Source organism: Arvicanthis niloticus, chromosome 12, assembly GCF_011762505.2.
Source record: "Arvicanthis niloticus isolate mArvNil1 chromosome 12, mArvNil1.pat.X, whole genome shotgun sequence".
NCBI classification, from domain to species: domain Eukaryota; kingdom Metazoa; phylum Chordata; class Mammalia; order Rodentia; family Muridae; genus Arvicanthis; species Arvicanthis niloticus.
This window is the reverse complement of record NC_047669.1, coordinates 59076780-59102025: the sequence shown is the minus strand read 5'-3', so window position 1 is coordinate 59102025 and position 25246 is coordinate 59076780. Positions and strand designations below refer to the sequence as shown.

General features: G+C 40.1%; 1 long non-coding RNA gene and 1 pseudogene across 2 annotated transcripts in view; one reads left to right on the top strand and one right to left on the bottom strand.

Annotated features, from left to right (window-relative positions):
* LOC143434020 (uncharacterized) overlaps positions 1 to 25246 on the bottom strand; it is a 66717-nt gene that overhangs the window by 41119 nt on the left and 352 nt on the right. For both annotated transcript variants that reach the window (XR_013103162.1, XR_013103163.1), the window contains exon 2: positions 23424 to 23529. This is a non-coding gene — a long non-coding RNA (uncharacterized LOC143434020). The remainder of the gene's footprint in view (positions 1 to 23423; positions 23530 to 25246) is intronic.
* On the top strand, positions 3454 to 3932 carry LOC117718130 (small ribosomal subunit protein eS17 pseudogene; annotated as a pseudogene).

Below are 25246 nucleotides of genomic sequence, written 5' to 3'. Positions count from 1 at the left end.
GTAGCTTCCGATAGAATTTCAGTCTGTCTTATTTTAAAAAGAATCACAATGTGCTTACTTATAAATATTTAATTAGTGAGAAAGCAGGAAGCAGAGGTATCTTTATTCCAAGTCACTGTTAAAGCGTGGGTAAATCGGAGAACTTCTCTGAGTAGTCCACATTCAGTTAAATCAGGGGTAACGTTGTTGGTAATTCACTAATCGATCTGTTAGCTATGATGCAAATCACTATAAAAGCATAGCACATACTTTAAAGGTATCATAAAATGGAAATGATCTAGCCTAACCTTCTTATGGTTGGAGATAGTGAAAGCAGAGAAATGAAGTAGCACTTACACATAAGTGTTTGGGTATGTACTAGAGAGTAGGAATCTAAGCCCAGAGCCCATTTTAGGAAGCCATACAGCTTCTGGGAAGTCACCTATTTTTTTCAATTAGCTAAAACTCTATCTTTGGGCATAATATTTCATGTAGTTCTTACTGATCTTATATTCACATTGTTATTTTACTGATCATTCTGATCAGGAAGCTCTTTGAACACACAAACTACTGAGCTGTGCTTCTCCACGGTTCACTTTTCTTCATATCTTGTTGATTTTTGCATTTCCTCACACTTCTGTGCAAACACAAACGAGTGAACTTCTAAATCCAACCAAAACACAGGAAATCTGGTGCTTGGAGGTTGTTGTCTTAGCTGTGAAACAGTGTTTTATGATTCCTTACTGAAGACACAAGATAAACACTCACCTATACCATAGACACAGAAACCTTGTAGGCTGACACCATCTTTCCACTTGCCTGAACATGAGGATGATAGATACTCTGGAACATTGTGGCAAGATAAACAGACCAATGACCATTAAAAAAAAAAAATCACTTAAAAAGGTGATACTTAGTAAGAGGTTTTTTTTCCCCCCTCCTAAGTAGATCACGTAGCTGAAGAGAAATCTGTACCATCTACTAATATTTCTTCTTGGGTGACTTTCAAGTTAGCACATCTCCACAATAAATGGAATTGGGGAAGGGATGGCTTGACACCTTAACTGCTACCAGTGTCCAGTCTGTCAGCTGTCACAGCAGCCTGCAGCGTCCCTGCGAGCTTGAGCCACTGCTTCCTAGCGTCAAGTCCCTGCCAGCCTGGGTGAAGAGGGGAGGGAAAAGATTGTATTACTAAGTCACAGCTGAATCTATCCAAGAGAATGGCTTACCTAATCCCCTTAATGAAAATGCACCTTTTATAGAAAACTGGAAGGGGAGTAAAACTGGAAACAGAATTGCTGCTTTTACCAAGACTCAACGGGCTTTTGGAATCCAATGTGAAAGTAATTTTTCAAAAGAGCTCTAGCCTACTCTCATACACAGAATTAGCAACTAGGGCTGAACGTTCACAACTTCGCATGCACGTATTAGCGAGAGACATAATTAAATTTATGGAAAGTTTAACTGATAGTACACAGCGTGTTTCTCAAAAATCAACTTCTCATCTTATACCTTCCTTCTTTTGTTATTTAGAACCTCGTGGTGACCTTCATAGGGAGTCTTACAACGGGGAACCAGAATAAACTATAAACTAGACCATGTGTCACTGTGAGGTGTCATTCCCCTCTCTATTTACAGCACTTGACAGGAAGGACACAACTTTTAAAGTCTTTCTTATCTGATGCCCTGTGAAAAGAACTTTCATAATAAATATCAACTTTGGCTCTTAAAATTCAAATACCCTCTCTGCTTGTTCTCTAACACAGTTTGAATCATTGATTTCTGATAATGGTGAAAGGTGAAGTTATGTCCAGCTCCTTATGATAGAACCTACAGTTATTTAAATTATATAAAATCAGTTATATAAATTATATAAGTTATATAAAATCTCTTAAAATTACATTCATCTGGTGTGTGTGTGTGTGTGTGTGTGTGTACATACAGATGGCACTGCTCAGTGATGGGGATTTGAGGACACCTTGTTAGAATCACTTCTTTCTTTCTACGGAGTGGGGGCCTAAGATTGGTTACACGTTGTCAGGACTAGTAGCAGGCATCTTTACCCACAGGGCAGACTCACTGACTTACACAGAATTATCTCGGTGATAAAATCCTTACTACCCTACAGACTGATCGCTTTTCTTTAAGCATTGTTATTAAACCCCAAGTAGAATTTCGACAGCGGATTATTTTTCTTGATGGCAATGCCTCATTGTGTTTCTGATCTAGGGAAATGTGGCTGCTGTTCAACATCTTTTCTTTCCCATCTCGCTTTCATGTTGCTCTACAGTCTAAGTAATTTTCATACCTTGGACTCAGTAAAAATTTCTAATTTCTAAAAATAATGTATATCTCTCAGATTAAAATTACTTAAGTAAGGAGTTAGTTGCCATTGTTTCATGTCTTCAAGCTTGAGATTTTTTATGTTTTTAAAGAATTTTAAAGAATTCTTTAATTTTAATTTAATTTTAAAGAATTTTAAAGAATGGGATTGAGTCACTAATGAGGTATTTTCTTTTCTCTTAAAGGCACCCTAGTGGGCCATTTTTGCAGTAGTAGAGATCACTTATTAAAATTAGCTGCAGTTTCCATCCACAGAAGGCAACGGTTACAGGATTAAGATTCCCAATCATGTTCCTGTCTACCTCACAGACTGGATATATATTGTTTTATTTACTTTGTTAACATCAAACTGGGGACTTCTATCAGCTGTGAGCTGGGAGTATTGACCTGGGAGTGGGGAATCAACTCTAATTACCACCTTCTTGGAACAAGAATTGCAGATAATCACTTCTCTTGTTTTCAATTTAAAAACTCAGCTCTCTTTGGTTCTGTAATACTTTGCATAGACCTTGCATGGGGCTCAAGAAATCCTCTTTCCCCCTCCTTACTACATTTGTAGTAAATGCTGTGCTTTGGAAAACAGAGAAAACTGTAGTCTTTTGTTCTTTTATTATTTGATGTTCGAGTGTGCGTTGCCTTTGGTAATTAATGGAACAGCAGGCCCTAAACGCTTTTGTTTATCTTGGAAGATAGACATCCTAGGCTTTTGGGGGTTTTGCTGTTGTTCTTTTTCTCTTTGAATTGCCTTTTCTTAATATGTGCTAAAGACTAGGTGTTCTTTTAGAGCAGAGACATCACCTTCATGATATCATGTCTAAACTACGGATTAGATATCGCCATGATGCACCCCCTCAACATTTTTCTATTAAAATTTTTTGCCACCAACGTGACTGTTTTAGGAGGTAGGACAGGATTTAAGAGGTGTTTTAAGAGGCTAGAACCTTTAACAAAGAAACAACAGATAACTGTGTAACGCTGTCCACCATGTAACATCAAATGAAGAAGGTATCTTTGAATCAGGAAATGGTTTCTCACCAGACACTGATTTTGCCATAGCCTTGGACTAGAAGATGAAATAAAACTCTACTTTTCAGAAGTTCCACTGGTGCTTTTTTATCAAGACCCACCAACATGGGCCGCATTCGCACCAAGACTGTGAAGAAGGCGGCCAGGGTCGTCATCGAGAAGTACTACACGCTGGGCCAGAGAGATGACTCAGCCGTTAAAGGCTAAGCTCTCAACCAAAAAATATAAGAGAAATACTACACGCGCCTGGGTAATGACTTGCACACCAACAAGTGCATGTGTGAGGAGATCGCCTTTATCCACAGCAAGAAACTTCAGAACAAGATAGCCGGCTACGACATGCATCTGATAAAGCGGATTCAGAGAGATCCTGTGAGAGGTATCTCTATCAAGTTGCAGGAAGAAGAGAGGAAGAGGAGAGATAATTATGTTCCTGAGGTCTCAGCCCTAGATCTAGAGATCATTGAGGTAGATCCTGACACCAAGGACAGGCTGAAGCCCTGAACTTTGGCAGTCTTGCTAACACTCAGGTCACTCAGCCTACAGTTGGGGTGAGTTTCAAAACACCACATAGAGCTGTTTAATCCGTGATACCATATTTTCAATAAACCTGAAAACAAAACAAACAAAAAGAAGTCCCAGAAGTATTTTGTTGTAGAAAGCAAATGCACGATGGCACGTCTCAAGTCCTAGGATAGTACTAATAATACTGAGAATAAAGGAGTCAGCATAATGCAGATGGATTGAGAACTATTAAACACACCGCAGAAACATTGAGAAAACACCATTGTCTTCTATTCGGCACCCATTCACTGCCCCACTTCCCACCACACCAACTCTTTCGGTCCTCATCTGGCTATAGTTCTTGTCAGTCATGGTTGAAGAAAATCGATAACTCTACCAGAGTCAAGGGTGGCCATTAACTGGCATAAACTAGATGCAGTCTCAATATTGTGATTAAGCCTTGGCTTAAGCATAGGATTTGGTAAAGATATAGCCAACTAACTACACAAGGACGTTGTTAGGAACGTTTTCTTCACATCTGAAAGTAGTAACGTGAAACACGTGACCATTTATTTTTTTCTGGTCCTTGTCTTTATTTTATTTAGACTTGGCATTCAGACTTGTTGCCACCATCTTGAACCTGGACAGGAGCCAGTCGTCAAATAACCTATGGCAAGGAGATTTTACCAGTCAGAGCGTAACTATGCCATGCCTCAGAGCTGTCCAGCCTCAGCATCTCTTGTCAAGAGGATAATTAATGTCGTCATTGTTTAAGCAGGTGGAATCTGCGGTTCCTGGTCTGGCTGCTGTAATTATTCTGAAAGGCGATGGTCCTGCTTTTCTTTCTCTGGGGTGACTCAAAACAAGACTTTACATGGCACAGTTGGTCTTCTTTAGGGAGATTAGGTCTTCTAAAAAGTTCTAATTAAACTAGTGAGGAGATTAAATTAGATTATATTTGCATAAATGTAACAAAATCAGGAACGATAGAATATTTAGTTTTTAATGTTCCATGACACTTAAACAGTGACTTTAGAAAGTGCTGATCACTTAATTCTTTCTTGAGGTCTATAACTTCTGGTGGGTGACCATAAGAACATAGAATAATGGAGCATTCCAGTCCCCATTGCACAATTACAAATGCCTTTGTTTGCTACATTGTACACTGTGGAGAATCACGAAGTGCTGTTCTGTACACCAAAAGAGTAGCCCAGTGGCCAAAGGTGCTGTTTTTACTTTTTCTTAGAGCAACCAAAAACCAATATTGAACTCCCATAGGAGAAAAAAAAAAAAAAAAAAAAAAAAAAAAAAAAAAAAAAAAAAAAAAAAAAAAAAAAAAAAAGGAGATTCTCTTGCTTTACTTTAAAATATAGAGCAGAAAGAACTCCTGAGGATTTCACATTTTCCCCCAGAGTTTTGGCACGAGAAGCCTTAATAATGGATTTGGATGAGTCTCGAAGTTGATTGTGCCAACATCAATTGAATTAAGCCCTCAGACATTTTCAGGGAACTTCCCATCCTTCATTTCACATAAATACGCAGAAAGCTTTTATCTCTGGCAGTGCTTGCCCCTAGATGAAAGATGACTACGTCCCCAACTAAGGTGTGGAACAGAAACCCTAGGCTCTGACAAAGATCCAAAATTGATTTTTTTTTTTTTTTTTGTATAAACAATTACCTCTGCTCTTTCCAGAATTTTGCAGTGGGTTCTAGTGAAAGAGCCCTGTTGAAAAGTTAGGAATCCTCGGCTCAGGAGTTCTGGATTGTACCCATCACCTTCTTAAATCACTAATAAGATGATTATTTTACCTTCTTGAAGATTGGGTTCTTAATCCTCAAAGCAACAACAAGATTTGCCAAATAGTTTCAAAATAAGTGTCTTAAATATAAGTGGAGTAAATTCAAAAGTACCTTTAAAATTATCATTATTTCTTCCCTTGCTCAGTAGGAGATTTGAGTACAAGTCTAAGTTAATTTCATTATCAAGCGCTGAGATATAAAACCTAAATATAAATATAACTGGGCCTCTGTATGGATCCCCCAGGCGGTTACTTTCCAAACCTCATTAGATTTATGGCCCCTATACTTTTTTTTTTCATTTAAAGTTAAACTATTAGTAATTTATTGAAAAATCTACTAAGATTTTATTTATTCTACCCTTTCCTAGGACTGGGGTGCCAAAGACACATCCAGTGTCTAGTCACTAGAGCCTAGTGGGCATAAAAATCTAGAAAATATGTGATACTATGTAGGCTGTTAGAGAGAAGAGCAAAGGACTGTGGGAAATTAGAGGCAGACTAACAAAATCTAAGGTACTTGATACAAGATACTTGGGAATTGCATTTTCTTGTGGATTTGCTAAGACTTCTTGGGGAAGCAGTCATCCATCTTACCTGTGTTGTTTTGGACTTAGCATCCCCTCAGACACTGAACTCCCTGATTCTCAAGTCTTTGTGTAAGGTGATACAGCAGTGATATCCTACTGGTTCATATTGGTTCAGGCCTTAACTCGTCTCTAGAATCTTTATAATAGCCAAAGCACTGAAAATGCTAAGTAAATAGTTTACTGTAGAAAAATAGTCTGTACACATTCAGTACAGATATCCAATCTTTAGCCAGACTGAAGTCCAGCACAGACTTTTAAGCTTCTCCACGTTCATCTCACGCTCAGAACGTTTTCTGTTACCAGATGGAAGAAGAGGCTTATGAAATGATTTATTTTCACCTCAACTTTCATTATGTTGATAGCACTTTTGAGGGCAAGGGGTACCAGCATCCTCTGAGTGCCAAAGAGAGAATGAGCTGCTGGCTGAGGGTGTGCTGAGTGGGTTAGGAGGTTATGGCTAAGATCAGTCTTCTCTTTCCTCCTGAGAATTCTACAGATGGCATGCTTTATGAGAGTATTTATTTGGAAGAGAAGTTGAGGCAGGAGACCTTGCATCGTTTGCAAAAATTCTAATCATGAGAAGAGGAGAAAGGGACAGGTCCTAGAATCCAGGATGCCTGATTTACAGCTTGCTGAATAACCAATAATTTTGGTTTGCAAACCAATAGAGTTTCCAAACAATTACTGTAAATATGTCTTTTTATATTTAGCCTTATGAGAAAGGCAGAAGGAATATAAGGATTCTTTTAACCATCCATCCCTGTCATTTCCAACTGTCCAGCTAAGAAGCCAGGCACAGACCCCAGTATCCCTTCTGACGTTCTGACTACTTGCCACTATGGAAAATTCCATGCTCCTCTCTTGGAGAATATCTACCTTCTAGAACTGAAAAGCAAAGTGAAGACTTCTTCACACACACACACACACACACACACACACACACACACACACAACCTTGAGAAACTTATAAAAAATAAGTTTTTTTTTTTAAAAGCTCACGTGTCTAATGTATGGCCTAAGTAGTGAAGAAGTTTTTATGAGGAGATCACTCATTGTGACTCAAAGCTAAGTATCTCTGGGACTCTACATGCTTTCTCCATACTGGTGACTCCTTCTCTCCCAGCCCTGACAGTCATTCTTGAGGTACAATGAGAAGAGCAGAACCTAAGCATTATCGCTCCTCTGAGGTTTCCAGGTTGCCTCTGTGGTTTGCTCTATAATTATTCTATTCAAACAGAAGTATTCATTCCTGGGGAGAGAAAGGAAACTCCATGAGTAAATAAAACTTACTGGATTCCCAAGGTCATATAAGCATGACAATGGCTAGAGGAACCTTTCCCATCTATAGAACTTTCTGAGAGTCTTGTAGAGAGCTCCAGGGACTTATTGTTTGTGACTTTTCTCTCATACTGAGGTGATGATGCACTCATCTCTGCATAACCCATGCACCCGTAGGTAAGCTAACAAACTCATGGGCTCACCATATTAGACATGGGAAGAGTCATTTCTCAAGTCTATCACTGGTTCTCTATATTGGCTGACTAGATATTTGCTTGCATCTCTCCAGAAGACACACAACAGTACAAGTCATCCAAGATTTCAGCAGCATAAAAGGATCATTTTGTTCTAGTCAGTTTTGAGAGTCAGGAACACACAAAATCTTTTTTCTTTTTTTTCTGGAGGTCTCTTAGGAAGTTGTAGATGGGTGTTGACTGTTGTTCTTGGCATCTGAAGGTGGCATTAGGACTAGATGCCCAAGGTGGTGAATTCATAGGGCAGAAGTTGAAGAAGACTATTGTCTGAGAGGCCACCAGTTGACTAACCAGACTTTCCAGATGTTACAACATCAGTACATGTCTTCAGACACAGTATCACAGGACACTAAAATGTTCATTTTCCAGCTGGGGAGATGATTCAGTGGTTAACATATTTCCAGAACAAAATAGGAACTGATGATCAGCCCCCTAGAACCAATGTAAATGTTTGTTAGGAGACAGAGGATTCTTCAGAGCAAGCTTGTTAGCAAGACAAGCCACATCAGCAAGCTCTCTGACTGACTTAGAGAATTTGCCTCAAGGAGATGGCAGAGCAATTGAAGGACATTCCCAGCATCAACTTGAGGCCTCTGTATATGTACAATCATACCATTCTCACACATTTGAACATGCACATGTGAACTCACACATGCATGTGCACATTATACACATATACACACAAAAATAACAAAAGACATTAAACTAGGCAATTCACATCTTCAGATCCTATGTGCATACAGAAAGACTGCAGTTCAGAGTGACTTGTGATCCTCTCCACTGCCAGGGACTCCTTACATTTTTAAAGAACTAGACTGTGTACTATGCTCCTGGGAAATCATTTGGAAAACTATGATTCATCTGCTACCCCTTGCCTTAATAACATCCTCTGACTTGACCTCTGGTTTCTGTCTCAGTCTTGTGAAACTCTGCTTGCTGATCCTGGATGACCCTGGATGAATCATCTCCAGCAGGGAAGTTCAGGAAGCCTAGCCACGGTTCTTTTGAAGATGGAATGTCTCCCCACGTTATTTTGTGATAACTAAACATAGTACTTTGTGTTCAGTTCGGTGGTAAGTTCTGTTAGAATTTGAGTCCCATAGATGATGTAACATCCTGATTAGTATCAACAACAGAATTATGCAGACTGAAAAGATAATAATACCCTAGAAATTACAAGAAAGGTCTCAGAAGGTAGCATGCCAAGTGAAATAAGCCAGACACAGAAAAGATCTCATGATTGCATATAAGTACTAGATTTTTAAAAATGAGGATATATATTTGTACATATGTATGTGCTTATACACACATATATAATATATATAACATATAACACATAACACATAATACATAACACATAACATAAGACATATGACATATGATATATCTCATATATATACATATATATATATATGAGAGAGAGAGAAAGAGAGAGAGAGAGAGAGAAGAATGTGAGGAAGGGAAATGGTACAGCCAAAGGATACAAAATAACAACATTTAAGATGAATAAACCTGTAGATTTAAGGTATAACTTGAGAAGTACAGAAGAAATTTGTATTATATACATACAAATGATAATGTAAAATAAGTGAATATATTATTAGAGCATAATACAGGGCTAATGTGGATATACAGGAACTAAGGGCACTGTATCCATTAGCCCATGACTATACTTATGATTTGTAGTCTCCAACCATTTCTTTGTAGCTTCGTATTTCCAGAATTGTGAGTGTACTTTTCATGTAGCAGGCACTCAATCTTATATTAAATATACATTTTTCATTTTCTAAAAAATGATTGAGTTGAATAAGAACCATACTTTTAAAAAATCAGAACTTAAATTATTTTTCACGATACTAAGAGTTATAAAAATATTAGGATTGGTATCAACAACGTGGCCTAGAAGCTCATGAGTCTAGACGGGAGCACTGAAGGAGTTGAGCAGAAGATAGGACCAATAATGGAGGAAAGAAATCCTACCAGACTCACAAGGCAACGTTCTGATAGTTACAGATAGCCAGAATAACTTTGCATCAAGTGCATGGCATGACCAAGGATCAATCATGCCAAGATATAAAACGATAAGAGTTAGATATGGGTCTCCATCTAGAAAGTCTGAGCAGGACCCAACACAGCCAAAGACCAAATCCTTACAATGGTGGATATGTTCTTAGAATATTGAACTAGAGTTGAATAAATATCTTATGTCACCATCAAGATTAATCTCAGTTCCTGGAGCAGGACCGAATCTGTACATAGAGGATACATGACTCCAGATATGAAGAAGGGAACATTTAGAGACCATATTGGTTTCAAATAAGATTTTTGCTTCATTTATCATCTTTAACACATCTCCCTAAGAGAATCACTTTAACGTTCTCTAGGTGGGAGGATGGACTCCAGATAAGGCAGGGAATGTTGATTTTGTTTTATTAGTGTATCCTGTGGGCTCCCACAATCCCCTGAAGGTAGTACCTTCTCTCTTTTTGCTTGTTTTCATTTGTCTCTAGTTAATATTTCACATAGTGTGCAATTCATTTATTTGAAACACACACCTAAGTGGCTGTGGTATATTCACAGAACACGGCTATTACCAAAGTAAATTCCACTATCCCCGAGAAAACCCACTCGTTACATGTCTACCAGCATCACTCCCTATTTTGAGGACCTTCCTTTAGTTGCTGGTACCATTTATAGGCGTCTTATCTTCATGTTTGCCTATTCTAGGCATTCCCCATAGATCTATGGGGCAGCCTATCCCGGCACACAGTGTATAGAAACTTTTCTCCTCCTCTGATGATTGCTTATGGCTTTACCTGTATGTACTTAGACTCTTTCACACAGTGAATACCTCCCCAAACATACCATTGTCAGATCCCTTTTGCAGAGTGCCTAGACAGCTGCCAAAGGTTCAAATCATCAGGCCAAGCAACTGATATATTTTGTTTTGTCTCAGCTGCAACCAACCCCATGTACTACAAGATCTGATTCAATAGAATCGTGTTCAATGGCTCTCTTCTGACTCCCCATACATGAGTCTTTTGATTATGGCTTTGAATTTATGATCTTGGAAATAGATTTAGGAGCAAGCCAACAACAGTTCACCTCATTTCAGGGTGACCTGGAAGCACTCTCGAGGTAGTGATTTAAGGTGTTACTTGTAGAAGTCACTAAAACACTCTGAAATTCAAGCCCTTTCCTGTGAGAAAAGGATCACTTACCACCTAGAGTGCTAACAGTAATAGCAACTGTTTACTGAGTACCGATGGGCACCTAGAGCAGATTCTTATGCTCAGTGTCCATTAGCTCTGTGGGTCCTTCACACACCATGCAGAGGAAGCAGCATGTCAAATGGTATGGAGCCCATTCTATGGATATTATCATATTCTCTCTTTGGTCTGTGTGGTGAGACTTCTGGAAATGGCCAGGGCCTTTAATTTCTTTTTCATAGAGCTACTTGTATTTGCTACTTCATAGCAAAAAAGAATCCTTTGGTTACCTGTCAATGCCTCGTCTACCTGACTGAATGCTTTGCACGTGGCTCAGAGACATTTAGTGGAGAATTCAGTTTTGATTAACAAATTCTGTTATATGGTTGAAGAAAATATTAACTAATTTGTTAAGAATTATAAGCAGACTATTGGGGGGACTTAGGGGTGGAAGGGTAGAATTGTGAATAATCAAAAAAATTTGCATGAAAATTTCAGTTCATTAAGTAATCAGCATGGGGGTGTCTGATTGGCTGATTAGATGCAGAAGCAGATCATTTGTCGCCTTTTAGGTACATTTCCATCAAAGTAGTTCCACCTGGCAAATTTAAATTAATGTATTATTTTAAAATCCATGTATATTTATTTCACATTGAGTTATCCTTCAGAACAAAGGAGTCATTTTTTATCCAGAACATCCAGAGCTTCCAGGCTGGTGGCTAAAGAGTGTCTGTCTTCCAGGAGTTGGATCAACACCAGTCATGGGTTCCTTTCCTATAGCTGTGCCTGAGAGTGTCAATCTCTCTCTGTGTCACACACACACACATACACACACACACACACACACCACCACCACCACCACCACCACCACCAACAACAACAACAACCCAAATTCCACACACTAAGATTTCCAGGGCTGAACATTCTCTTGTATATAGAACATTTTATTCTTTGAATTTAGTTAATGTGGCAGTCAGTCATCATTCAACCGAGTAGGCTGTATTTTAGCTGAATGTCAAGATTGTTAAGGGGTGACTATATTGTTAGAGACTGCTTAGAAGAAAGGGTCTAGATAACAGGGTGTAGCAGTTAGGAAGCCAGTCTCCAAAGGAGGCTGGGAAAATAGGTTAACTTCTTCTCTGGCAGGATTCCTTCAAAAGTCTACTGAGTCAGAACACAGCAAGGTTTCTGAGAGAATTGGACCCTACCCATTTCTGGGTGACCTCATTCTTTATCAGATGTCTTGAGGATCTCTTCAGGGGCATCTTCAAACCCTCCCCACAAAGATTCTGTTTGGAAAACTGAGAAAAATCACAATTTAGTAATGCCGTGAAGTCTCTGGCAACATCCCCTAAAGCCTGAGCCAACCCTGGTGCAGAAACTGCATTGCATCTCTGCTCCATTTGGAAGCTGGCAAGCTGTAATCTTCCCAGACCTCAGACCTCTCGCCCGTGTTTATTCTCGAACTCTGCTCAACATTCAAGACCTTTGACCATCTACCCTCTCCTCTACTCTCAGACCCAAACTTTGCTCTGCCTCTCCATCTCTCTGTCTCTCCAGAATGGCTTCTGCAATTCCCATTCTATGCTGAGGTTACTTTGCTGTATACTAAAGAGGGTATCCCTACTCTTGTCTCAACTGAAGGCTGATTTCTCATGCAACACTTTAAGCTAAAAATAAAAAAATAAACAAATCTCTTTATCTCTTGTTAGATCAGTTGCACTAAATCATCATTTCTCTACCTGTCAAGTCTTTAAGACTGATGCCAACCAGCTCCGTGCTTGGTGAGAACCCTTCTTTAACCTCCACTTTGGGCTCCTTCATTGCATTCTCTTTCAACATGTCAACTTCTGTCAAGCATCATGGCAATAACTCAATACATTCCCATCACATCTTCTATTTCTATCTACTATCAAGGCAGACCTGTTGCTCTATACAATGTCTGATGCTATGCATCTACCTAGGGAGGCCCTGACATGAGCTCTCATGCTCACTCCATCTCTACACCCAAGCACCAATTGAAAACCACAGCAATATAGGAAATGGTGCCATGATGTGGTAGCAGTAACTTGTCCTCACTGGGTTCTCCATGATATTGATGCTACTACCACTATGGTGGGATATTACATCAGGGAATGGGTGGCTACACATAAGATGCATGAGTTCTTACAACTTTCCAGGCCTATTCTTGCCATACCTTTATGCCTATTCTTGCCATAATTCTCCAACTAAAAATGAAGTGGTTGCAGCAAGCATACCATTCTCCAAAACCAGAGCCTGATGTAAGGTGATCTAACTCATATTCTGGCCAGCTAAAAGAGAGGAAGTCTCATTCCCAATAGAATTAGTGTGTGTGTGTGTGTGTGAGCATCACACACAAGGAAAATGCAGTGTTGAACAGAGATCAACTATAGTTGTCAGATCCCTGAAAACCGAGTTGTCTATTCCTCCAAACGTATTCTCCAGTTTTAGTTACTTGTATGTGTGCAGAATATGTGTGAGGGAAAGTATGTGGAGATAAGAGAGCAACTTTGTAAAGTTGGTTCTCTCTTCTATATGTGTATGTTCCAGGAATGAACCTTAGGCAGCCAGGCGGCACAGCAAATGCCTTTATCTGCTGAGCCACCTCACTGGCCTTTCCTGCGTGGTTTTGATGTCTGGTTAGATGCAATACAAGGATATACAGTGTGTATTTTGTGCATCTAGCAAACACATTCAAAATTTTTATAGAGCCTTTCTGGTATGCCATTTCCACCAAAGACTGGAAACCCAGGAGTATAGGCACTTTGTTTTGTTCTTTGCTGCTGTTTTAATGGATTTTCCTAGGACTGGAAGAGATGGATGGCTTCAAAAGCAGTTTCAACCATGAGTTGTTTTTGTAGCACTGTAAGACCAAGTGATAATCCAACTCTTACTATCTTTGGTCACCTCATAAAAAAAAAAAAAAACACAAACAAAGTAGTGATACCTTCAGGTTGCCTCTTCCATTCCTCTGATGTCTACATCCTACGTGTTGGTGGTAAAACAGTTCTATATAGTTGGGTGTGAAGGCAAGATTCCTTTCAATTGGGATTTCAGCTTCTAGAAGGAACTGTTTTGTTTCCTGGCTTTTTGTTTGTTTGTTTGTTTTTGTTTTGTTTTTCTACCTAGAACTGTTAGGATTTTAGGACATTCTTTGGCTTGCAATGGGTTTTCAGAGAATATTTTTTTAAAGGCCCTACAGTTCGGGCCTTTAATACAGTTAAAACTCATTCATAGAATGTTTTTCAAAAGTATCCATATCTTTTAACCTTACTCTACTAGGGCGAGTATTCCAAACTTCATGAGCTTCAAAATAGTGCTGTGTCTACCTGTAATTACTGAAACATTGAGTTAGACTTTAGATATAAGTTTGGATATAAGAGGAGATTAGCTAGCAAAATAAAACATCTTGTAATTACTATCATATCACACTGTGACAGGGACCCTGGAAGGAAGTTTCCTTAAAAAGTTATTCCAGGACTGAGAGAGAGAGATACTCTCTGGATAATTCAGATCTCCGGAACTCTTGCAAATGGTAAGCAACCATAGCCAGCTGCCTGTAATCTCAGGAGACAGGGACAGAGCATTCCAACAAGAAGCAGCCTAGCTGGACAGGCAGATATGGGTGAGTTCTGAACTCAGCCACAGTGCCTCAACAAGGTGGAGGGCAATTGAAGAACATGCCTGACAGCAAGTTCAGGCCTCCACATGCATGGGTTCATATGTGAGCATGCACCTTCAAACACGTATAAATCTACGCCTATGCAGACATGCATATATACAAGTACACACATCAATCACATATACATACAAAGATGGAGTTTCTTTTAAAAAGAAAGTTATCCACAAGTCTACATTTAGTAGCATTATCAACTACAAAAATTAGTCATCTGTGCAGAGATGCAATCATGCTGCTTTTCTTAGCTGGCCTCTCTGCTTACTTCCTCCTGTAGCTATGACTAGTCTTTCTCGACTGTCACACACAAACTACTCCGCACAAGGTGTCTGAAGAGTGTCTTACAATGAAACATGTCCTCTAAGGAGTTTCCCAGAGGAAAACGGGTGACACTTCTAAGTCTGAATAGAGTCACCAAGTCTTCCCAATGTTGGCTGGAAATGCTGTTGAGAAGTCATAGGTGAGATGAGAAGGCAGACATCTGAAACCTTGATTTCACTGTTGTGGAGTTGAGAGGTGGGGAAGGAGCTGCAGGGTCAGAGCTTCAGAGAGTTAGGAGAAGGCAGGAGCCTGAGAACCAAGGAAGCCTGAAAGTCCCAGACAGAAGCATGGTATCTCATTCTTAGGAGCCAAACCTCCAGATCCAGGACATTCTAGGCAAAATTGACAGAATTAAAGAAGAAAGGTGGTTCTGAAAGATTTATAAAGGGGAGAAAGAGCCTGTATGGAATTCTGGAAATGGAAGGCATAGCAAAAACCAGAGGGGTAGGTTATTGCTTTGAGTGTGTTCGGAGAGACAAGAAAGAAAAAAAGGAGAAGAGAGGAGAGAAGAGAAGGGGGCAGTGAGAGAGAGAGAGAGAGAGAGAGAGAGAGAGAGAGAGAGAGAAGAGCTTGGATAGTAGAGTGGGAGGTGACGTTGAATAGAAGCTGCCAATAGACAACAGAGTATTGAAAATGGAAAGAAAATGAGATACTGAGACACAAGAGGTCCTTCACAGAGGTTGATGGGTTCCTTGTGGAAGGCAGGGCTGTTGCACTACAAGTGCTAATAAAAAAAGAATGTGAAAAGAAATGCAAAAGTAATCACAACATATGAAAGGAAATAAGAACATAGAGAAGAGACAAAGGTACTTGAAGATATAAGAAAAATATTTTAAAAAGAGAAGTAGAGGAGAGTAAAAGAGAAAATACATTAAGATTATTTAGAAATTCTTATCAATTTTCTGTTTAGAGAATAATTATTTTTATTTGTGTGCACGCGTGCATGCATGTGTGTGCACGCACCTGTGGTGTGAGTTCACCTTTCAACATATACATGAACGTGGTGCCTATGGAGGTCAGAACAGTACATGGGATCCCCTGCAGCTGCAATTACAGTGGTGGTAAGCTGCCCAACATAGAAGCTCAGAACTGAATTCTAATCCTGTGCCAAGAACCACCATCAGCAAAGGTAACTCACCAAATGAATATTTAAAATTCAAGTATATTACGCATGTCACCAAAAAGGTAAAAATTCATTAATGCAGAGCCATTTCTCCAGCCCCTTCCCCATCAATTTTCATACTTTGAAATCAGAAAGGTTGACTCTTGCCAAGAGTAAGTAAGTAGGTCAAGGGGAGTGAAACTTAGGGGAAAAAATTTAAGTTATAGAAAATTTATGGTGAATAATTTATACTGGAAATCAATAGAAGTCATAACCTAGAAGTGGAAATCTTTTTCCATGGGAGTTTCATGCTAACCCCCTTTGTATAGGTCCCAGAGAGCCACCCAAATGCCATAGGCAGTCAAACCAAACTTGATTCCTCCTACAGAGGCCCAGGTACATTCTCCAGTTTTCTTTTCTTCTATAAAGATTTGAATTTCCCCTTGCTTCGAATGGTTATATGCTGCTTTTGAGGTTCAGATTTGTCTTGGTTTACACAAGCATTCCCAAGGTACTTTCATGTCCCTAAGAGTCAATTGCAGAGAAGAAGGAAGATGTGATGGGTATAGATGACTGGGTGGAAACACGTATATGTTGCTGATGCAGTGGTCTTACTCAAACATGAAAGAAAGGAAGAAGAGGAACTGGGTCTAGAATTATAGTTGTTAATTGGGAGCAACTTTGCCCCTTGCTCCAGGGATATTTGGCGATGTGTGATGATACATTTTAGAGTCTCAGCTTGGGACTACTGCTGTGGGTTTCCAGTGGGCAGAGACTAAATACCCTGAAGTGCAGGAGGCAACTCTCCTCACAAAGAATGTTCTGGCTCTAACTCTGACATGTGCCAGCATTGAGCAACCACGACAGAGGGACCCTGGTGAAAAGGAAAACTTTGGCAGGCAACGAATCCTTTTCATCTGAGGCCAAACAACTGACAATGATGGCTGAGAACATTGATTTTAATTCTAATGTAACACAAAGCATTCTCATTATTTTTCTGGACGACATGATAAAGTAATCTTTCGGTGTTTAGTGGTCTAATTCAGACAAATGATATATTCTGAGGTGGTAAAAGCCAATTTTGGTACTCTGCTTACACTGTAATCTCTTTGGTATAGCCCATAGCAGGCTGTAATTAGTAAGTCTACTGTTCGAGCTGACAATAGATATCAGCATTATTATGAAGCCGTGTTCCACACGACGTGGCTACATCCTCTTCCTGTATTACTTTCTGTGTGTTCATTTTGCAAGGCAAGATCGAGATTCAGATAGAGTGTTCCTTTTGTCTGCCCTGCCTTCTATGGCCTGGTCACCACCATCATCAGCCAAAGTAACCAACTAAATGAATATTTACAATCCAAGGGTATTATACATCTAACTGAAAAGCTAAAAAGTATGTTTGCCGTGGTCTGTGATTCTGAAGAATTCCTCGCAAGTGAAAAGAGATGTTGGATAAAAAGGAAAGGGGTAAAAGAGTAGGGGGATAGAACGCAGAGAGATGAGTTTTCATACGGGATGCATCACAAGAGAAAAGGGACTAAGGATTGAATAGCCAGAAGGCCATGGTGATTTAATAACCTTTCCAGCAAGGGATTTATGGAAGTTAGTGATGCTTCAGGAGGTAAAGCAGTGTGCCTGATGCCTTTTGAAACAGGAGTCTGTTCTTGGCTTTTCATCTCCTGTGCTATGCTGTATGTAAATTGGGTTTCATGGTATATTAGAACTGTGAAGATGATTTACTATGCCAGAATGTGTTATGGATCATTTGTGCACCAGCTCTGCAGTTTAAACAGCAGCACTGACTTGAAGCTCCACCCATCCCTGCCAAATTACATAGAACTGTAAGGCTCACTCCGCCGGAGGAAAGCCATCCATGGCGTTCTTCTACCTGTTCATATTGTGAGGGATCAGTGGGTTTGTCTGTGCATCTTATTAAGACAATAGGAACAAGGCTGGAACATGAGTTCTCCCCATTCTCTGATGGAGCCTTCCCCTGCTGTGTCAACTTTGCCTGGGAAACAAAACGGAAGTGAAAAGAAAATCTAGCGACTGGACCTCACCCACTTTTCTGACGCAACCTACTGAGACAGAGTTATTCCTAAAGAGCAGGGGTGCATCCAGAGGGCTCCCGAGTATCCTCAGCATCAGGTCATCAGTCGGCTTTAATTGATGGATACTGAACAAGAAGGGTGATAGGAGTCATCACAAGTGCATACGTTAAGATGCATTCTTTACTCTTTCTTTGTGAAGAAATAACTGGATTCAGTTAGAGAAAACACTGCGCGGCATCATTCGTGTTTAGCAATGATTTTGTAAATAGAAAGCATAGCCTCTTTGGCCATCACTAGCTGAAGGTATATGAAAAGGTTAGATCAGAAACTTCAACTAAAAGAGATAGTTCAAAAGAAGAATCCCCCCAAAATGCCTGACTTCAAGTTGTACGTGTGTATTGTGTGGCGGGGTAGGGGTACAGACCCTTTAATGCCTTCTCACTTGCGCAGAAAACAGGTCACATTCCACTGCAAGATTGAAGTTTGGCACCCCCACATCTGATAAGCCAATGAAACTCTTTGGTAAAGCTGTTCAGCCTTCTTATTCCTTGACCTAACATCTATACCTATCATTGCCCATTAATGAAATGGTTTATGAATCCTTGCTCTGAAGCTGTGGATGGATGCTTCAGCTCCCAGTCAGCCAATGTGCTTTTGCAGTCACTGTGGTCATAAATACTGATGCACATCAATAGATCTGGCGCCTTTCTGTAGGGAGTGAACACAGTGAGGTCTTGGCTTCCAGATGCAAAGCAAGGGTGCAATTGTTACTCTAATAGAGAGTGAAAAACTTGCTTTGATTAAATTATTCTTTCTATATATCAAGCGTTATACTATCAGTACTACGGACAGAAGAAAACACAAATTTGACCCCTTACATTAATTCAGTTGACAAGGACTTTGGTCAGAATAAGTCATTCTCCTCAGTCAGCATTGGTGTGTGTAGAGCAGATCATCTTGACAGGGAAAGATGGGGAGAGTCAAGCACAGCTCTCTCCTACCTTGTTCATCAGTATTTAGGCTGGTGACATGGGCTCAGTTCGTCTATTTATACAGTCTCATGGCTTGCTCAATAGAAACTTGCCTTATCTCCACTTAACAATTACTGCCCCCAACTATAGAATCCATACTCTTGACCAATTATCATAAGGGATCTAGATCTTTCCCAACTTCAGGTAGCAATAGTTCTTCCTCCACACATCCCTCAGTTCTACTTGCTTTAAGATGGATATGGTTATTGATCATCCATCAGATGGAAGATATGTTGGTTGATGAGAAGTGGCTGATGAGACCTTGGTTACCTAAACATAATTCAAATGTGATCTCCGTGGTGCAGGCACTACTATGAATTCTGTGGTGTGAATGCAGTCAGCTCATAAACATAAAAGGGAAGATGCCATGAAGGAGAAAGTCAAGAGTCTTCTGCTCCAGTGACATCCAGATAGTTTACCTGTCTTTGGAAATCAACCCATTTGTAGTAAGTTTCTCCACAGTCAAGGCTTTCCTACTTTTAAGCTAGCACTACTAAGAAAAAAGATAGCAGTACCATAGGACCATGGTAGGTTAATGTGGTGCAGAACATTAAATTTCTGGATGCAGAGTCACATGATGTTTTGCTGAAGCAGACTCATGTAAAGGTTTATGAGAGGACACGTGACCTTTGGATAGCGTGTAAATTGAATACTCAATGGATATTACTGACAAGGGTACTTCCAAAGATTGCTGTGCAATCTTTGTTGGTCTTGCATCTTCATTGATCTTTACTTTGGTGAGAGAGTCAGGGCAGAGAACTCCTGGCGTTCCAGCTAGTCCTGGCCCCTCCCACTGACTCATGCTGACTGGGTGGAGGCCTGGATGTTTCTGTTGGATCATGCCACTGCTGTTGATTCATGTTTGGTGTCCTGACACTACTGAACTGGACTGCTGATATCTTGACAAGACAGATTGGAATTGCCCCAAGAACTACTTCTAAACAGGTCTACAACCTCCTTGTCTTATTTACCATATTTTCTCCCCTACCTTTGGACAGTGGGCTAGAAGGAGGGAGAAGTCAAAGCATTTGAGAACCCTTATTAAAGCAGATTTATTAAAGTAGGTTTCGAAAAATCTAAGCTTACACTGGTTTCATATACAAATAGGGTTGTCTGCTTCCATATGAACACAAACTTGGCCTTGACCAAGCAGCACAAGCATTGGACCCAGCTTGCTCAGCTTGCTAAGTCAGATGCAGCTGCCTTAACTTTGCTCCCAGAGCTTAACAAAAGCTCTAGTACTACCAAGCACCTTTTTATTGTCTCTACCCAATGGACATTAGAGCATTCATATTCACAGACCGCTAGAGAAATACCCCAGAATAGGCATGGACTCATTTTGTGCCATTTGCTTCCCCATGCTCTTGTTAGGGTACCCATCTCTCTTAGAGAACAGACAAGAACATCCCTGAGCTCCCAAAATTCCTATCTCATTTTTTATAAGCAGCAATCTAATTTGCTGTCTTCTGAACACCCTGCATTCCTGAGCTATCTTACTGTGTCTGGTGAATTTATCTCCATCTTTTCTGCAGATTTGATTCGTTTGTGTTTCCCCTAAAGGTATTTAATTATGTTATCTCCTTATTTAGAGCTTCTTTGGATTGAGAGGCAAGGAGATGAGGATAGTGATACTTAGTGACATTAACTGGAGTCTAATTTTTATTCTATTAATGAATCCCTGGGTAACCTCTGGAAAGTCAGCGAGCCTCTCTCAAGCCAAAATTTCTTCACCTTGAAAAACTGGGAAAAGAACAATGTACCCCAGAAGGTGACTGTGGGGAATAATTAGCAAAATGAAATTAATAAAGGGAAAGTAACGTGTAAATCAGAGCATTTGGAAGAATCACAGGCACAGCCTTTATCCTACACAGATTAATTGCAGCCTCGTTCTTTTAGAAGCTCAGTGGTTTTTAGACTTAGGAAGGAAACCTTTGGATTTGTTAATGAATGTAGAGAACTCATAGGAAAGTGATGTTAACAACTCCAAAATCAGCTGTTTCCATGGTTTATTTGTTTGTTTGTTTGTTTGTTTTTCCTTCCTAGTTATGTTTTGACAACAGGTCAGGTTGGTTTGAATTTTTGGTTCTTCAGTCATGCCCAAGCACACTTTATAACTGACCTGGTGATCTCACATATAACAGTATCTCTCATGGATGTACAGGAATCTACTTACAGTATCTGAGAAAAGTTATCTATTTAGTAAAGGATATTCATCCATCTATGTAAATACATGGCTTTATGCATTATTCTCGAAGCACTAAAATATACCAATATGAGGGAAATTGAAGAATTAGAAAAGATTGCAGGCAACAAATCATTTTCTTACATACTGGTTCTGTCGTGTGTTCACTCTGTTCTTTTAAATCACTTAAATTGGAAATAGGACTAGACTTGTAAGACCATTGTGAGTGTACTATAGGTGGATTCCATGGATCCGGTTTATCTTAACATCTTACACTGTTGCACGTGCTCTATTCTGTCACAATTAATAAGACGGCTGTGGCTCATTACTAAGAAAGCCATCGCTTAGGCCCAGTTAGGCTTTACCTCATGTTCTTTGTCTGTTTTGTGTTTCTGTGAAGGAAACTACATTTCTTGTCTTCATCTGCCTTTGACAGGCCTTCATCTATTACTTCTTTTCTGATGACATGCTCAATTTTAAAGAGCACTGGTCAGTATTTTGCAGAAAGCCCCTTAACTGACATTTCTGTTTTTCTCAAGGTTTGCCCCATGCTCTGTACTCATGAGAGAAAGATTACAGACATGAAGTGTCATGCTTAGCATAACAAGAGCACATAGTCTCAATATGACCTATGCCTGTGCCTGTGAATACCACAAACTGAAATGGCAGGTCCCCTATAATGGGTAGCTGTGATGGCTGCCCCATGGGACTCTGGTCTACTGTTGCCTGATTCTGGCTTTTTTCAAAACAGTCTTCAAAGCCTAATACCTAACTCAAATGCAGGCCAAAATAGTTTGATGTGTGAACCAAATAATAAGATACGTCAGTGACTGGTAAGGTGGCTCATTAGATCAAGGCACTTAGCAGGAAAACCTATGACCAGACTTAGAGCCAAAAAACTCACAGTAGAAGGTAAGAACTGACTTCCAAAATTGTGCTATGGCGTCAACATGTACACAGTAACATGTATACCTACATATTAGTAGTAGTATACCTATTCTCACATATTGTGCTCTCTCAAACCTTCTCTCTCTCTCTCTCTCTCTCTCTCTCTCTCTCTCACACACACACACACACATATACACACACACACACACATTCACAGTGTCAGTTGGTCAGTAATAACATGCAGTCACTTATTTGTAAACTCTTACACATATATGGAAAATATTAACATTTTTAGGGTAAGAAATGCATTAACAGATTTTTCTCCATTTGCTCTGTATTTCAGAAATCATTGATAGTAGTAACCTTAGGGAAAGATAACACTGGAGAATAAGGATCTGATTAGCCATGATTTTGTCACAGCAAGAGATAATAGAGATACCAGCTCAAGTGTGAGATGAAGAGTCATCTTGATACTCTGACTCTGATTTTAGACTATAAGAAATATTTCAGCAATCTCTCTAGGAAAGGGAACTGAAGAGACAATATGGATCTGGAGACAAACTTCTGAGAGCTGATGATGTTTTGGGTTTACATCATGTGAGTGAAGAAGTTATTAGAGATAACGTGAGCATTTCTATCATGGGAGAACAAGGCATATGGCATTATGTCTGGCGGGGGGGGGGGGGGGAGGAAAGGAAAGAGCAGGTTTCCAGGAGCAGACAATGTGTCTTGGTTATAAAATTGGACACCATGAAGAGAAGATCAATATCTGGAAAAGAAAAATGAAAGAAAAAAGAGAGAAAGAAAGAAAGAGAGAAAGAAGAAGGGAAGGAGGGAAGGAGGGAGGGAAGAAGGGAAGGAGGGAGGAAGGGAGGGAGGGAGGGAGGGAGGGAGGGAGGGAGGGAGGGAGGGAGGGATGAAAGGAGGTTGCAGCCAAATGTCCAGATTAGGGCATTCCTTTTTTCGAAGTACAGGCAAGAGCTGCCCTCACACTCCAACATGCATTTCAGGTATGAGAAAATGCACACTCTTGTGTCGGTGATTCAGAGAAAAGAAATCGGTGCAAGATAATACTAAACATACATCTTGTTCAGGCCTTCCTCTCCATCACCCTGGGATAAAGGACTAGTAGTTCATACAACCCACAGCTCCCCATTTACTTCTCACATCACCTTATCAGCTATGTACAGTCTCTGGTCTTGGTTTCCTGCCTCCATGGCCCTGGTCTGAGAGATCAGCCCTCTCTCAGAGACTCCATTCCTTCTATCCATTAAAACTCTGAAAAGCAAAAACAAACAAACAAACAAAATCCAGTTGCCTGCTTTTCTAAAAATATGGTTCTTTCCTGGCCGTAGTATTCTAACCTCTGTGTGAATTTCAGATGGAGACTAAGTTGATGTCCCTGTTTTCTTCACAGGCTGTGTGGCTTCAGACAAGTGTCTTAACCGCCCTGAGTCTGAATGCAGTTATCTGTAAAATGGAGATAGCATTAACTCCTCCTGACATGATTGTGTGGATTAAAGGTTCTCATGTAGCTCTCTGACACTCAGTCATTACTCTTGCTCTTTCCTACCTATTTGCACATTACATGCGACTCTGCTGTCACTACCTAGGCATTTTCCCCTTTTCTTTCTACCATAGTTCAAGCATTATGAGGACAAAAACTGGGGTGTGGGTAAATTTGTATATGTGCCTTCTTGATGGCACTGATGGCACGCAGGGTGGTCCCAGTAAATAACTGGGACCTGACATTTAACACGCCGTGTGTGTGTGTGTGTGTGTGTGTGTGTGTGTGTGTGTGTATCATGAATTAAAAACTCAGTAATGAAATATGTGTTTCTCATTTATAAATATACACATATATATACTTGCCATAGGAATGAAATCTTTTGATGATTTTCAAACCATACCCAATAAAAACAAAAATATGGACTGTAAAAAATCTTTTCCCAAATTGAAAGCAAGTAGAATTTTAGATTCTAGGCCTGTGTGGGACTGGCGTATCAACTCACCATAGGTCCAACTTTTTTTTTTTTTTTTTGAGGTAAAATATTAATCCAGGCTATCACTGAAAAGAGCAGCGCCCTCTCCGACCCACTGGGCAGCTAAGCTGAACTCCTGCCCTCCCTGCACCTGTGGCCTGGAGATGGAGCATGAATCATAAGGGCCTGGCGAGAGGCCAGTGTGGAGTCACGCCGGTTCCCTGAACTCTTACCTGTCATGCTCTCTCCGGTCACATTTCCCCAGTAGCCTGGCTCCCGTGTTTTATTTTAACTCAGTCCACTGCCATAAAATTGAACCGTGACTAAGAACTGCATCAATTTAAAGAAAATTGGTGTCAAGACATCAAAGGTAGCAGTGGGCTAAGAAAGACCAAAGGAGAAGACGGATAAAGAAGTCGGTCGGGTGGTCTCTGCTTCCCCCATGCTAACCCCGCTCCCTGGCTGGTTGCTCAGTTCTCTGTTTCCTCACCTGCAAAATGGGACTAGTGATTAATGTTTCACCAACTTTCTGAACCCCTTCCAAGGATCAGAGCAAAGCATGGGAACTATGTTTCAGAGTGTTTCTCTGTAGTTCTGAGAATGGCCAACAAGGAGATGGAAGACAGTTCTAATAAGTGAGGATTCAGCTACTGTCATTTATGGAAAAGTTAGCTTAGTTTTGCTAAATGTTTTGATTTTTTGCAATGTTCATATATCTTGATTTTTCTTTCTTTCTTTTTTTAATTTTCTTTTCTTTTTTCCAATGTTTCCCATCTCTTCTCCCATCTCTCTGTCCACCCACCTTCATGTTCTTTCTAAATATAGAGCCCTGCCCTGGAGTGTGGTTGATATGCCCAGCATCATTGCGCTGAAAGAAACTGGTTTTCCCTCTCCAGGCAGTTAGTTAACAGTTGCAAGTAGCTTTTTTGGTTGGGGGCGGGACTTCCTGCCCACTTCTCATTCTCTGTGTTGGGATTCTGTCGGGTTTGAATTTGTGCATGCTGTCAGTCTCC